Source organism: Coregonus clupeaformis, chromosome 34, assembly GCF_020615455.1.
Source record: "Coregonus clupeaformis isolate EN_2021a chromosome 34, ASM2061545v1, whole genome shotgun sequence".
NCBI classification, from domain to species: Eukaryota; Metazoa; Chordata; class Actinopteri; order Salmoniformes; family Salmonidae; genus Coregonus; species Coregonus clupeaformis.
This window is the reverse complement of record NC_059225.1, coordinates 36023195-36037147: the sequence shown is the minus strand read 5'-3', so window position 1 is coordinate 36037147 and position 13953 is coordinate 36023195. Positions and strand designations below refer to the sequence as shown.

The following is a 13953-nucleotide window of genomic DNA, read 5'->3' as shown; positions in this document are numbered from 1 at the left end:
ACCCTGTTTTAACCTCCTCTCCCTTACCCCGTAGGGAGAGAAAGGATCTGAAAAAGAACCCCTTTTAAACTGTTTTAATGCCGCCTTTCCTTTTACTCACCTCTTATGGCTTTTAACATCACCACCATAAATGTTAGGAGTATAAAGACTGAAGTAAGAGCACAATTCAGATGTGTTTTTATTACAGGAGTGTGGTCTACCCTTTTTATCCTCTTACAGCAAATGGGAGGAGAAGTGGCAGCGCGGATCCAATTTTAACAGAAACGATGGTGTTGCCATTTTATTCAAGACCCCACAGGTGGTGGTGAGGGGGAGCACAGTGGTGGTTGGGGGGCGTGCTCTTTTAGCCAACTGTACTTTTATGGGGAGGGATTTTAACGTGCTAAATGTATATGGTTTTAATAACAAACACGACCGTTGCACACTTTTAGAAGACCTGCAGTCCCACATGCTGGGGAGGGATCCTCTAGTGGTGGGTGGGGATTTTAACTGTTTTAAGTAGAGCAGACAGGAGAGGAGCGGGAGAAGATTTTAAGGTAGATAGGTCTAGTGTTTTATTGCAAGGGTTGTGCAGGGATTTTAAACTAACTGACTGTTTTAAAACCCTGCATCCAAGAGAGGAGGGCTTCACCTGGACCAGTGGTGACGGCACCAGAGCCTCTCGCATTGACTATCTGTTTACCCGTGACTGCCCGCCAACTGATGCTAGAATAACCCCTGCTTTCTTCTCAGATCACGTAATGCTGACGTGCACCCTTTCACTAACTTTGGGTGTGACTGTAGGAAGAGGGCCCTGGAAACTGAACTGCTCCCTTTTTTAGAAGATGATAGAGTAGTTAGTCAGCACAGGGAGCAGTTCAGCCAGTGGCAGACGCTACAGGACTTCTTTGACACACGAGCACAGTGGTGGGAAATTGTGAAGGGCAAGACGAGGACCTTCTTTAGAGAGAAAGACGCATGTTGGGACTGCAGAAGCGACTGGAACGGTGTTTTGATTTTAACCAAGAAATCCAAGAAGTAAAGAAAGAAATGGCATTTTTAGCAGAACAGAAGAGCAAGGGGGTTATTTTAAGATGCAAAGAAAGGGAATTAGAAGAGGGGGAGAAGTGCACTTTTTTAAGAAGATAGTTAGCAAGGGTAGGGTAATGACAGGGTTAAAAGATAAAGATTGTTTTTAAAAACCAGAGGGAATAAAATAAGTAGTCAGAGTTTTATGGGGAGCTGTTTGAGGAAAAAGACATGTGCGAGGAAACCATGGGGGATGTTTTATCATAGACAGAATTTTACCCAATATAGACGACCTAACAAAAGACTTGACAATGACAGAACTCGACAAAGGACTGACATTTTAAGAGGGGTAAATCACCGGGGGAGGACGGCCTCCCTTTGGAGTTTTATATGACCTTTTGGGATGTTTTAGCCGACGAACTTCTGACTGTTTTTACTGACTTTGAACAACTTGACAGACTACCTGACAGTTTTAGAGTAGGAATCGTGACCCTGTTACATAAGAAAAATGACAGGACTGACCACCGGGAACGGTGCAACACTTTTCTCCCATTGTCAAGGAAAACAACAACACGGAGGTAGGTAAACAGCCAGCAGAAGAAGAGAGAAAAAAAAGAAATCCTAACTGATAGAAGGGCAAAGCGATTTTCGTGCGGTCCAGCGTTTCCCTCCATTTTTCTTTAAAAAATTTAAAAAACATTTGGCATTCACCAGGATTGTGTGTGTCTGTTTTTGACCAAAAAAAGAGCATACTTCACCAGGATAGTGGGTCTGTGTCTGTCTGTCTGTGTCTGAATTTTTCCCCACAGCCCCCGAAAACTTGGCAAGTGGGTTCGGGGACAACCCGGCCTAGAGTAAACAGAGTGCGTCTCGGGCCCCGACCTCTGACTTCCATACGACTCTGGTTTCTCTTCATTACGCACAAGCCTTTCGCCTTTTACTAAAGACTTCCGTGGAGAGGAACACTTACGACTTCAACGTATTTTTGGAGGGGCTTTGCTTCTGGCAGAGCCCGATATCTTGTTTCAAGAGAAATCAACAGAGACTGTGTCTGCCTGCCACGCAGACTTTTTGCATTTGAGTTCATGCTGGCTGACCGGCGTATTTTTCCAGTCAAAATAGTCACTCGGCCAATTGAATTCAAGCCCGACAATGACGACTGGCATATTTTCCGGCTTTTGAAGAAATAGCACTGGACGTAAAGAGCTAGTAGGGACTTGACGCAGGACATGAATGACATTGCTCAGGGGTGTTACCATGAGGCCATTGGTGATTTTAAAACAGTTTGTTAACATATAGACTAATACGTTATAAATTGTGTTCTTACATTGGTACAGTTATGCCCTATGAGAGATGTACAACTGCGCATGTGCGAAAATAAAGAAAGGGCATTCCCGCGTTCTGGTTAAAACACCAATGATGAACATGTGTGTTTATTCCTCCGTTAAGCAAGCCGGTATTCCTGTCCTGAAGATGACAGCACCAACAGGTTATGGGCCCAGGAGGGAACATGGAAGCCGATGGAATAGATTATGTTTCGACGGAGATGAAAAAAACTACGAGTTATGGGAGACTAAGTTTTTGGGGCGCTTGCGTTTGCTAGGGCTAAAGGCCACCATATTGAGCGTGGATGAAGATGAAGAAGACGGAGAGAAAAATGAAGAACCCTACGCCGAATTGATACAGGTTTTGGATGATAAGTCTTTCCCTGATAATGAGAGAAGCAGCAGATGATGGGAGAAAAGCGTTGAAGATATTGAGGGAACATTATGCAGGTAAAGGGAAGCCACGTGTGATTAGCCTCTACACTGAGCTAACTTCTCTTCAGAAAGCCGCTGACGAAAGTGTTACGGATTATATCATTCGTGCTGAGACGGCTATTACAGCACTGAGGAAGAGACTTTAAGTGACGGGCTGTTGATTGCAATGATTCTGAAAGGTTTGCCCGAATCATTTAAGCCGTTTGCCATCCACATAACGCAGAGTGATGAGCCGACAACTTATGGCAAGTTCAAAACCAAGTTGAGGAGCTATGAAACCACCGAGAAGTTTAGCGCCATTTCCACTGACGACCACGTGATGAATGCAAGTAACATTAAAGGTAGCTGGCCAAGAGGAAGAGATAAAGGGACCGAGATAACCTGCTTCAACTGTGGCCAGAAAGGGCACAAGGCTCGGGAATGTACCGTTACTGGAGAGCACAGAGAACGGAGACCGTGGTGTAGTTTTTGCAAGAGCTCCACTCATACTGACGCAAATTGCAGACGAAAAAGAAGAGACAATGTGAAACAAGCAACAGATGCTGAAGGCCACACATTTGCATTCAGAATAAGTGACTGTCAGGTTCGTGGACTGAAACAAAAAGGGCTGATGGTTGATACGGGAGCAACGTCACATATAGTCACGGACATCGGGAAGTTTAAGGAGTTTGACGAGACTTTCAAACCGGAAAAACATTCCGTGGAGCTGGCTGACGGAACAAGAACGAATGGTGTCGCGGAGAGGAGAGGTGCAGCGGAGGTTTACCTGAGAGACAACACGGGTCGTCGGGTGAAAACAACGCTGACGAAGGCGCTGTACATGCCGTCGTTTCCACAGGACATTTTCTCTGTTAAAGCAGCGACAGCCAACGGAGCTTCAGTCAACTTTCGACAGGGATGTAACAAGCTCATCCACAAGAACGGTACCACTTTTGACATCGAGGAGTACGATAGACTTTACTATCTTAACACTGTAAGTGATGAAAATGATGATGGATGTCATGGGTGCTATGATATTCACACATGGCACAAAATTATTGGCCACTGTAATTTTGAGGATGTGTCAAAGTTAGAAAATGTGACGGAGGGAATGAAAATCACAGGTAAGATCGACAAATCTACCCTCAACTGTGAAATCTGCACACAGGGAAAATTTGTTCAGAGCAGAAACAGAGAGCCTGATGAAAAGGCAAAAGCAGCCCTTGAGCTTGTGCACACTGATTTGGTTGGCCCTATTGAGCCAGAGGCGAAAGATGGGTTCAGATATACTCTAGCATTTACGGATGATTATTCAGGGACAGTTTTTGTGTATTTCCTAAAAGCAAAGAGTGATACTGTAAAATCTACTGAGAAGTTTATTGCTGATGTGGCCCCTTATGGAAAAATTAAGTGTGTCAGGTCAGATAATGGCACAGAGTACACAGCCAAAGAGTTCCAGTCACTGCTCAGTAAGAATGCCATAAGACATGAAACTTCAGCCCCTTACTCACCCCATCAAAATGGGACCGCTGAGAGAAATTGGAGAACACTGTTTGAAATGGCAAGATGCATGCTACTTGAGAGCAACCTGCCAATGAAATTGTGGACATATGCTGTAATGACTGCTGCAGTAATTCGCAATAGGTGTTACAATAAGCGTGTAGGACAGACTCCACACTACATGTTTACTGGGAGAAAGCCTGATCTTTCAAAGATGAAAGAATTTGGATCTGTTTGCTATGCATACAGACAGAACAAGAAAAAGTTGGACTCGAGATGTGAAAAGGGTATTTTTGTCGGGTATGATAAAAATAGTCCAGCATACCTAGTCTACTACCCAGACACTGGAAAAGTTCTTAAAAACAGATTAGTCAAGTTCGTTACAAAAGGTGTAGTCGAACGCCAAACTCAGACAGATTTGGAAATGAGTGATGATCTTCATGGGGAGAGATTTGAATCCCCCATGCCAAAAGCCAAGATGGCAGATCAAAATTCCGAAGAGACACGAGATGTGCAAATGGAGACTTCAGATAGTCAGAGTCCACGCTATCCAGACAGAGCGAGGAAGAAGCCCCAGTACTTAAAAGACTATGAGTGTGAAGTGTGATGACCAGATACCACCTAGTGTTGACTACTGCTACAGAGTAATGTGCAATGCACCACAAACCTTCAAAGAAGCAATGATTTCACCAAAATCAGAGATTTGGGCTACTGCTATGAAGGAGGAGATGGATTCCCTTAGGGTAAATGATACATTCACATTGAGCACACTGCCAGAGGGTAAAAATGCAGTGGGGGGCAGGTGGGTCTATGCGGTCAAAAACAATTCAGATGAGACTGAGACATGCAAGGCAAGATATGTTGCAAAGGGGTATAGTCAAGTGGCAGGAATAGACTATAATAATACTTTTTCTCCAACTGCAAATATGACATCAGTACGTTGTTTGATGCAGCTAGCAGCTCAGTATGACTTAGAGTTACATCAGATGGATGTCAAAACAGCATATCTACATGCTCCTATTGACTGTGAAGTGTACATGGAGCAACCAGAGGGTTTTGAAGTCAGGTCAGATACAGGTGAGCAACTAGTCTGCAAACTGAACAAGTCACTGTACGGCCTGAAACAGTCAGGAAGGAACTGGAACAAAATGTTGCATGATCACCTTAGTGAAAATGGTTTTACACAAAACCCAACTGATCACTGTGTTTATAACAAACAAACTGCAACAGAAAGGATCATTTTGATAATTTGGGTCGATGATCTAATTATCACTGCTAGTGATAGTGACTCACTCACAAGTGTAAAAGAAATGTTAAGTGAAAAATTTAAGATGAAAGATCTTGGGAGGCTTGGACATTTCCTAGGCATAGATTTTACACAAAGTGAAGGGAAAATAAAGATGAACCAAACAAGGTACATAACCAAGATACTGGAAAGGTTTGGTATGTCAGACTGTAAAACAAGGTCAACACCATGTGAACAAAAACAAAACTTTGATGGTGATGGTGAACCTATTGATTCAAAAAGGTATCGTGAAGTGATAGGCAGCTTGATATATGCTATGACATGTACAAGACCGGATATCAGTTGGATTGTCAGCAAGCTGTCACAATACCTATCAGAACCAAAAGAGCAACACTGGATAACAGCTAAACATGTGTTGAGGTACTTGAAGGGGACAATGAATCAGGAGTTGTGTTACAAAAAGGGGGTGGAAAAACTCACCCTCGTAGCATATAGTGATGCTGATTGGGCAGCAGATCAAAGTGACAGACGAAGCATAACAGGGTATTGTTTTAGTTTAACTAAATATGGACCTGTTATTTCATGGAGGTCTAAGAAGCAGCCAACAGTAGCTTTATCTACATGTGAAGCAGAGTACATGGCACTGGCTGCTACTACACAAGAAAGTTTGTACCTTGTACAGTTATTGGGCCAGATGGATAGTGAGTGCCAATATGCACCAGTAACAATCTTTGACAGAGCAATTGCACATTGGTTATCTTCAAAGAACCCAGTATGTCGTCAGAGATGTAAACATGTCGACATCAGATATCATTTCATTCGATCTGCACTCAGTGATGGCAAAATAAGTATTGAATATTGTCCAACGGCAGACATGGTTGCAGATGTTTTGACTAAACCTGTAACGAAGTTCAAAAAAGAAAAATTATTGGGTTATATGTTTGGAATGTAAACTGACATTTGTTAGATGTATAACTGTAAGCTAAATGTGTTGATAGTTAGGTTGAATATGACTTGTACAGTATAAGAGCAAGTGGGGGTGTTAACATATAGACTAATATGTTATAAATTGTGTTCTTACACTGGTACAGTTATGCCCTATGAGAGATGTACAACTGCGCATGTGCAAAAATAAAGAAAGGGCATTCCCGCGTTCTGGTTAAAACACCAATGATGAACATGTGTGTTTATTCCTCCGTTAAGTAACACAGTTACAGGCAATGGTAAAAAAAAAATGAGAATGGATTAACATCATTGTAGTGACACCACAATAATGACTTAAATGACAGTAAAAAAAAAAGAATACAAACACACATAATACCAAAAATCCAAAATGTGTCTAGTATGCAACAACAAGGCACTAAAGTTAATACTGAAAAAAAACTGCAAAGGAATACACTTTTTTGTCTAAATGCAAAACCTTATGTTGTTTGGGTCAAATCCAACACAACACATCACTGAGTAACTAACTCCATATTTTTTAAGATTGGTGCTGGCTGCATCATGTTATGTGTATGCTTGACATCATGAAAAAGTGTGGAGTTTTTCAGGATGAAAAGAAACGGGATGGAGCTAAGCACAGACAAAATGCTAAAGGAAAATCTGGTTCAGTCTGCTTTACACCAGACATTGGGAGAGGAATTCACCTTTCAGCAGGACAATAACCTACAACACAATGAAAAATCTACACTGCAGTTGCTTAGCAAGAAGACAGAATGTTCTTGAGTTGCCAAGTTAAAGTTTGGACTTAAATCTGATTGGAAATATATTGCAATACTTTAAAATTGCTGTCTAGCCATGATCCCCAACATATTGACCTAGCTTGAAGAATTATGGAACGAATAATGGGCTAATATTGCACAATCCTGGTGTTAAGCTCTAAGAGACTTACCTGAGAAGACTTACAGCTGTTATCGCTGTCAAAGGCGTTTCCAAGGGGTATGACTACTTTTGCAAGGCACTGTAACGTTAGATCCAGTGAAGCTAAAATGTGAAATATGGATCTATACTCCAGAATTTAGTATTTTAAATAAAATGTTTAATGTACTATAACTTTAATACACTATAAGTGAATTTGTCAAAATACTTATGGATTCTTCAATTGGGGGAGACTATATGCATAAAGTGCTTTCTTTTCAAAATTGTAAAAAGGCGACCTTCTGTACTATCGCCTCATATGAAACATTTGATCTCAAATTCAAAATGCTGGAGTTTAAATTAAAATTGTACATTTTAGCTTCACTGTCAAAATACATATGGTATTGAGTTTACAGTATATTCTCAATTCTTTCTAGGAGATTAGTTGAAGTAAACATACCATCCAGAGCATGGCTTCCATCTCACTTTCTGCTCCTGATCCTTTATTATGCAAGAAATAAATATATATATATATATTTTTTTTTTTAGCTGCACTATGCAGAAATCTCTCCACAATGTCATGGTTGCTAATGTCAGCTGTTTGAAGCTGCTGTACAACACCAAAGTAAAAGACTCTAAAACAAAACTTAAGAATGGGAAACATAGAAATAACGCACACTGTCGAACAGATCTACTGCTTCTTAGACTTGCTTTCAAGTAGAATGAAAGATCTGTAACTCACATTTCTATGTGAATTTGGTTACATATTGCCACTTTAACTACAAGGTCTATGTACTGCAAGTTAACTACAATTGGTGTTGCACTAGGATTAGCCTGTAAATACAGTCACAGGAATTTCAATGTACTGCAGATGATTTACCTCCTCTGAAGTTCTATTGGCAAGAATTTTGAGAATAGGGAAAATCATTTGCCCCGAATGCACTGAAACAATAAATACATTTATTTAATCACCACCCATCAGAACATTAATGAAGTTAGTGTGCCAGTCATTTGCATTATTCATTTTACATCTATTCCTAGCCTTAGACTACGCTCTTAGAAATTGTTATTTGGCTGTCCCCATAGGAGAACCCTTTTTTGTTCCAGGTAGAACCCTTAAGACAAAGGGTTATACATGGAACCCAATAGTGTTCTACCTGGAACCAAAAGGGTTCTACCTGGAACCAAAAAGGGTTCTACTATGGGGGTCAGCTGAAGAACCCTTTTGGAACCCCTTTTTCTAAGAGTGTATAATATGCCTGCCTCCCGAAAAGTAGGGGACCATCAATCACTGGAATTGTTGTATTAATTTATTAAAAACATAATTGAAGTTATTGACAGCATTACGATTTATTAATAAACAATATAAGTTAGATACTGATTTACCTTTTCGCATGTAGTCATATTTCCTCTTCCTTGGTCGTGGTTGGAAGGGTTGTCTGTGTCATGCTCAGTGGGTTGGAATTTTTTAGGGTGACAGGGTGACAGGACTTTATCCCAGTCTTCTTTGGTTCGGTTTGGGTGTAGCTGGTCTCCTGGGCGGTGGGGGTTAGCGGGGGTTCAACCAGGTTGGGGATCCGGGTGTAGCTGGTCTCCTGGGTGGTGGGGGATATCAGGTGTTCAACCTGGATGAGGGTGTAGCTGGTCTCCTGGGGGGCAACTGTATCAGACAGTTCTTGGGAGAATGTCTTGTTATATAGAAGCAATTCTGACTACTGCACATAATACTTCCTCTCTAACCCTAATAGCTTGTGAAACCCCCACACAGAGGTGTGAAATTCCTCAGCTTGAGGAGCCTCAAACATTAGAGCAATGGCCTAGGCAACAACACCTGAGACTTTTTTTTAGCAAGATGGCATCTGCCAAAAGTGTGTTGAATAGACAAGGGTGAAAAGAAAAACAATTTGCAGGTTTTCTTTAAATGTGTTGTTTATTTTAAAGTGCAGGATACCCAAAACTGACATTTTAAGTTGAACATGCATGGCTAAATATATTACCAAAATTACAGATTTAAATTTTAAAAAGGGGTTTAAGGATATTTTTGAGTCCCATCAGTTATTGTTGATTTCATGCTGACTGGCCTAGCTGTCAAGCCATTCCAAATCTTCTCCTTCTCCACCAAAATATTTTATTTACACCCCATAGTCAAATAACAGTTCTTCCTGCACCGGAATGTCTCGTTGGGCAATGAAAAGGATAACGTTCCACACTTTGCCATCCTCTTCAAGTTGCTGAAGCTGACCCTTTTATGTTGCTTCTCTTTCTGGAGTGGTTGATCCTCCGTCCAATTGTGTCCTTCTCTGGGTGGCAAGGGCAGGGCACAGTCTTGGCATCTATGCAGCACGTTTTCCCTGATACATCCTTGTAGAAATATAGGTACCCCATCTCGTCTTCATCTGTTGCTGCCAAAAGTTCTTTCCCCTGCTTCCCTGAGAGTGGGAGACCGTGGTAGTCACAGACGACTTCCCCTTTAGCAAATTTCTGTGTTGTCATGACCTTTCTTCCTTTGACAGGGTCACTGGAAATTTACATTTACATTTACGTCATTTAGCAGACGCTCTTATCCAGAGCGACTTACAAATTGGTGCATTCACCTTATAGCGAGTGGGATAACCACTTTACAATGTGTTTTTATTTTATTTTTTTATTTAAAAAATATATATTTTTTTGGGGGGGGTGGGTTGGGGTAAGGGAGGGGTAGAAGGATTACTTTATCCTATCCCAGGTATTCCTTAAAGAGGTGGAGTTTCAAATGTCTCCGGAAGGTGGTGAGTGACTCCGCTGTCCTGGCGTCGTGAGGGAGCTTGTTCCACCATTGGGGTGCCAGAGCAGCGAACAGTTTTGACTGGGCTGAGCGGGAACTATGCTTCCGCAGAGGAAGGGGAGCCAGCAGGCCAGAGGTGGATGAATGCAATGCCCTCGTTTGGGTGTAGGGACTGATCAGAGCCTGAAGGTACGGAGGTGCCGTTCCCCTCACAGCTCCATAGGCAAGCACCATGGTCTTGTAACAGATGCGAGCTTCAACTGGAAACCAGTGGAGTGTGCGGAGGAGGGGGATGACGTGAGAGAACTTGGGAAGGTTGAACAACAGACGGGCTGCGGCATTCTGGATGAGTTGTAGGGGTTTAATGGCACAGGCAGGGAGCCCAGCCAACAGCGAGTTGCAGTAATCCAGACGGGAGATGACAAGTGCCTGGATTAGGACCTGTGCCGCTTCCTGTGTAAGGCAGGGTCATACTCTCCGAATGTTGTATAGCATGAACCTACAGGATCGGGTCACCGCCTTGATGTTAGCGGAGATCGACAGGGTGTTGTCCAGGGTCACGCCAAGGCTCTTCGCACTCTGGGAGGAGGACACAACGGAGTTGTCAACCGTGATGGCGAGATCATGGAACAGGCAGTCCTTCCCCGGGAGGAAGAGCAGCTCCGTCTTGCCAAGGTTCAGCTTGAGGTGGTGATCCGTCATCCATACTGATATGTCTGCCAGACATGCAGAGATGCGATTCGCCACCTGGTTATCAGAAGGGGGAAAGGAGAAGATTAGTTGTGTGTCGTCAGCGTAGCAATGATAGGAGAGGCCATGTGAGGATATGACAGAGCCAAGTGACTTGGTGTATAGCGAGAATAGGAGAGGGCCTAGAACTGAGCCCTGGGGGACACCAGTGGTGAGAGCACGTGGTGCGGAGACAGCTTCTCGCCACTCCACTTGGTAGGAGCGACCGGTCAGGTAGGACGCAATCCAAGAGTGAGCCGCGCCGGAGATGCCCAGCTCAGAGAGGGTGGAGAGGAGGATCTGATGGTTCACAGTATCAAAGGCAGCAGACAAGTCTAGAAGGACAAGAGCAGAGGAGAGAGAGTTAGCTTTAGCAGTGCGGAGAGCCTCGTGACACAGAGAAGAGCAGTCTCAGTTGAATGACCAGTCTTGAAACCTGACTGGTTTGGATCAAGAAGGTCATTCTGAGAGAGATAGCAAGAGAGTTGGCTAAAGACGGCACGCTCAATAGTTTTGGAGAGAAAATAAAGAAGGGATACTGGTCTGTAGTTGTTGACATCAGAGGGATCGAGTGTTGTTTTTTTGAGAAGGGGTGCAACTCTCGCTCTCTTGAAGACAGAAGGGACATAGCCAGCGGTCAAGGATGAGTTGATCAGCGAGGTGAGGTAGGGGAGAAGGTCACCGGAGATGGTCTGGAGAAGAGAGGAAGGGATAGGGTCAAGCGGGCAGGTTGTTGGGCGGCCTGCAGTCACAAGTCGCAAGATTTTATCTGGAGAGAGAGGGGAGAAAGAAGTCAAAGCATAGGGTAGGGCAGTGTGAGCAGGACCAGCAGTGTCATTTGACTTAACAAACGAGGATCGGATGTCATCAACCTTCTTTTCAAAGTGGTTGACGAAGTCATCCACAGAGAGGGAGGAGGGGGGGGGGATTCAGCAGGGAGGAGAATGTGGCAAAGAGCTTCCTAGGGTTAGAGGCAGATGCTTGGAATTTAGCGTGGTAGAAAGTGGCCTTAGCAGCAGAAACAGATGAAGAAAATGTAGAGAGGAGGGAGTGAAAAGATGCCTGGTCCGCAGGGAGTCTAGTTTTCTTCCATTTCCGCTCACCTGCACGGAGCTCTGTTCTGAGAGCTCGCAATGAGTCATCAAGCCATGGAGCTGGAGGGGAGGACCGAGCCGGCCGGGAGGATAGGGGACATAGAGAGTCAAAGGATGCAGAAAGGGAGGAGAGGAGGGTTGAGGAGGCAGAATCAGGAGATTGGAGGGAGAAGGATTGAGCAGAGGGAAGAGATGATAGGATGGAAGAGGAGAGAGTAGCGGGAGAGAGAGAGCGAAGGTTGCGACGGCACATTACCATCTGTGTAGGAGCAGAGTGAGTAGTGTTGGAGGAGAGCGAGAGAGAAAAGGATACAAAGTAGTGGTCGGAGACATGGAGGGGAGTTGCAGTGAGATTAGTAGAAGAACAGCATCTAGTAAAGATGAGGTCAAGCGTATTGCCTGCCTTGTGAGTAGAGGGGGGACGGTGAGAGGGTGAGGTCAAAAGAGGAGAGGAGTGGAAAGAAGGAGGCAGAGAGAAATGAGTCAAATGTAGACGTAGGGAGGTTGAAATCCCCCAGAACTGTGAGGGGTGAGCCATCCTCAGGAAAGGAACTTATCAAGGCGTCAAGCTCATTGATGAACTCCAAGGGAACCTGGAGGGCGATAGATGACAAGGATATTAAGCTGAAATGGGCTAGTGACTGTGACGGCATGGAATTCAAATGAGGAGATAGACAGATGGGTTAGGGGAAAAATTGAGAATGTCCACTTGGGAGAGATGAGGATTCCTGTGCCACCACCCCGCTGACCAGATGCTCTCGTGGTAAGCGAGAACACATGGTCAGACGAGGAGAGAGCAGTAGGAGTAGCAGTGTTTTCAGTGGTAATCCATGTTTCCGTCAGCGCCAAGAAGTCGAGGGACTGGAGGGTAGCATAGGCTGGGATGAAGTCTGCCTTGTTGGCAGCAGAACGGCAGTTCCAGAGGCTGCCTGAGACCTGGAACTCCAGGTGGGTGGTGCGTGCAGGGACCACCAGGTTAGAGAGGCAGCAGCCACGCGGTGTGAGGCGTTTGTGTAGCCTGTGCGGAGAGGAGAGAACAGGGATAGGCAGAGGCATAGTTGACAGGCTGCAGCAAATGGCTACAATAATGCAGAGGAGATCGGAATGAAATGAACTAAACATCTGGGAAAGGAGAGAGCGGGGCCTCCCTCAGCACAACTCCCAAATATAACTCTCCCAACTTCCACCTCAGAAACTATAATTGTTGTAAACTACAGCGGTTCAATGTTTCTAGGAATAGACTAACTCAGTTTATTCAGCTAGCTAACTAGGTGCAGTATTATTCCGTGAAAATCGATCGGGCATCAAGTCATATGACGCCACAGCCAGCCGGACTCCAGCAACACGGTTTAGCGCCAATACTCTGCCACAACAAACCACCAGTGTATCAACACGCAAGCAGATCGTTCGTGTCCGTGTCTAACGTTGTGGGTTAGTTCCGACAGCTTGACCGAGTCCGTCGTCAACTTATTCAGCCAGTTAGTTAGCTAGAATAGTTAGCAAACTAGCTAGCCATTGCTTTCAGACAAAGAAGAACCCCTCCTTTCACGGCACGAACACACAGAGAGAGCCAAACTAACGTTAACTAGTCACCCATGTCCCAAATTCCTTGAACGACTCAGGCTATCAATATGTAAAAAAACAAAACACAAATGTAGGTTATGACTTACCCCTAGCAGCTACTGTTAGCTAGCCAAGTGCAAAGCTAGCCACTGAATTGACTCAGCCAGTTCGCGTCTGTTCGCACGGTCGTTCCAGCTATTGTTTACTAGTAGCTATCCAGGTAGCAACAAGCTAGCTAATATTTCAAGCACAGTAGCCACTTGCTACCTAACATTTACGGTTCAGACAATGAGGTTAGGAAACAGCTGAATGGTAGGCAATTATTGTATGTAATTATTGTAGGCAGCCAGCTGGCGTAATTACAGGCACTCTCAGGCGTGAAATAACTATACCGTTGCTAATAGCTAATCGCCAGCTAGTCCCGGTGGTGGGTTAGCTAGCTAGCTTCGTGCT

General features: G+C 44.1%; 1 non-coding gene across 1 annotated transcript; it reads left to right on the top strand.

Annotated features, from left to right (window-relative positions):
• The first annotated feature begins 1904 nt into the window (after positions 1–1904).
• LOC121550128 lies at positions 1905–2021 on the top strand. The gene has a single exon (XR_005996911.1). It is a non-coding gene; the product is annotated as a U5 spliceosomal RNA (small nuclear RNA).
• The last annotated feature ends 11932 nt before the right edge of the window (positions 2022–13953 follow it).